Consider the following 2,966-nt stretch of genomic DNA (forward strand, 5'->3'; position numbering starts at 1 on the left):
CTATATTTTTTGTTCCTGGGTGTATAACTATACAGTTGGATGCATTAAAATGTATATGGTTTCCTTGTCCCCAACTTGCCAAGCAATCCAGATTGCTCTGTATTGGTGGTCTGTCCTCTTCACTGTTTACCACTCTCCTAATCTTTGTGTGATCTGTAAATGTTGTCAGTAATGATTTTGTTTTCTTCCAGGTTATTGATAAAAATGTTAAATAGCATTGGGCCAAGAATAAAGGTGGGGAGAACATATCTATGACCCTGAGACCTAGGCCAAGTGCCCTGTCAACCTGTGCTCAATAACTGGAGTGTATGGTAACCAGGTCAGAGGACCCAGTAAAATTGAGCCAGGCCTTGTTCATGGAACCATCATAGTTATTTGTGCTGCATGGCAAGGAATTGCCTATGGCCTGAACCATTCTAATTGGAAGCAAGAGAGGAAATAAGCTTATCTTGTAGTAATGCCACTGTACATGCACAGCCATCCAAGCATATATTGTCAGGCCCATGCTGTTGAACCATTCTCCTTTTCTCAAGGTAAACCATAAATTATTCTATAAGATACTGCAGTCATGGATTGCTACAATATGAATCCAAAACCTTTATTAAGAGGGTGTTGGCCATCCTTTCAAGGATGCCAATGTAATGGCCCATGTAGAGTTGTGGAGGAGTTCTTCAAATGAGCCATTGGGAATAACATCCCCATCAGTAAAGAAGGATTGAAATGACTCAGACTACTTTTTAACTTTTGTCACCCAACACACCCAAAGCCAGCACACCAGTTAGATATAAAATAATTAAAAAAAAATTAGTACAGTGACCTGCTTAGACAGTTCACAGTGACCCAGGTGTAGGCTTAGGGTTATTGGTGTATTTACCAAAACTACTAATGCTGCAGACTCCAGTCTGTATCCCCAGAAAGTTCCCATTAGCTACTAAATGGGGAGTGGATGATTGGCCTTCAAGTAGGTGGGGAATGGGGAAGGGTAACAAAGCCATACTAGAAGGGGGGCAATTATCCCCTCCAAGAATGATCTTTTTTTGCCCTACAATAAGTAATTAGTACTTTTTAAAATCTAGCCATGAGTCCCTATAACATGTGCTATGTACCAGAGTATTTCTTGTATCTCTGTTTTGTCACGGCTCTGGAAGAAGGCAACAGATAGCGTTTAATAGATTAGTATATCTGTAGACCATATGATCAAGGTATGTATAAGCAAAGGTGTTTTCCCAATTACCAGATTTGATTTCCCAGTTTATAGCACAGTGAATTAACCCCTTCCCCACTGTTTTGACAAGTCCACACAAATGCAAGATGCATGAAAGCAATAAAGGGTAAATGTATGCCATTGAGTTTTAATGCATAAATGCCATTCCTATTCATTTTTCTACTTTTGAATTTTTAATGACTAGTTCTAGTGATAATTACCAATTTTCTGTATATATATTATGGAGAAATTATACATGTAGTATGTCGATGATAGTAAAATTCAATATTTATAAAGAATAATTTGTCTACAAATATAGAAAACTAGTAATTATCACTAAAGACATTTGTTAAAATTCAAAAGCAGAGAAATAATGAATATTGGGTTATTTATACCGATACTTTATAAATAAAACATTTGTACTCATTATCGTTTTGATGAATCCTGCTATGAGCCTGGCATTTTTCTATCTGAATCATGCACACACCACTCCAATTTTTCTCACAAAAGATTAATGTGTTTGTGGTTGTAAGGGTGCTCTCAAGGGGCAGGCAACTGGTTCAAAATTGCTGATAAAGAAGCCAAGGACTGAATGGACCTGGAGAATGAATTACCCTCTCTAATCCCAATGTGGTCACGCCAGGTCAGGATGTAGTCACATTAGGCTTGACTCTGATCTCACAGTGCTGTAACTCCATTGCCTGTAGTGGAGTTACGCCTGATTTATACTAGTATAAGTGAGTTCAGAATCAGGGTCTGTGCCTGGGAAGTGCAGAGGAAGTTTGAATTGCCGCTGCCTGCAGTGTTCTTATTCTTGAGAGTTACTAGGCTTCTCACTGAAATCTGTTTGATCTGCTGTGTGTTGGCAAGATAGTTTATACTGATAACATAATTCTCTCTCTTTCTAACTACTTCACTCCTCACAGTACAATGTATGTCCAGTATTCTGAAGAATCAGAGATGAAGATTTCATAGCCGATCACTTGAGAAAGTAAGAAATGGCAGTTAGCCCAATAACTGGATTAACAACCTCAGATTTCACTTTTCTCATCGTATATTTTCTTTCTAGCATTACAGGGCTTCAGTTAGGTAATTTTAGAAGCTCTTAACAACCATAAGAATCTGTTCCAATATTGGTATGGAGAATCACAAAGTTCTCTTTATAATCAGTTCAATAGGAAACCTATTAAAACAAATAATTGTTCTGAGTTGTGAGATCAATAGCTAATGTGATTTAACTCTAATATAAGTTTCACCAGGAAACTTCTATGGTCATTAGTCACTCTTTGATTAATACTGAAACTTCTGCATAGCATGGAGCTCTCAAAAAGTTCTACATTTGAAGGATCAGATTAGTGATTTTTAAAATTATTTTTCTTAAAAAAGAAAAGAAAAAGAAAAACCCCATTAATATCTTTGATGCTTAAAATCCACTTGTATACATTAAGTTGTTCCAGTAATTTCTACCAATACTGCAAAGATATGTCTATGTGATGCGCATTTATCAGTGACCTCAGATCTTATTCTTGCATTATGCCTCTATTTTGTGATGGTTTTCAAAATGTTTAATATTAGCCTAACCTTCATTGTTATGTGAAATTGTTATGTACCTTTTAGTGGTGTCATCACAACAAAATAGAATATTTTAACTACAATAATTATACTTAATTTAAATATTCATTGTGCATTCATATATTGTCGAGCTATTTTTCTAAGTGAAAATTCATTTTTATTAAAACTTTGCAAATCACAGAACCTCATC

The sequence above is a fragment of the Mauremys reevesii genome, linkage group 2 (assembly GCF_016161935.1).
Source record: "Mauremys reevesii isolate NIE-2019 linkage group 2, ASM1616193v1, whole genome shotgun sequence".
Lineage (NCBI taxonomy): Eukaryota > Metazoa > Chordata > Testudines > Geoemydidae > Mauremys > Mauremys reevesii.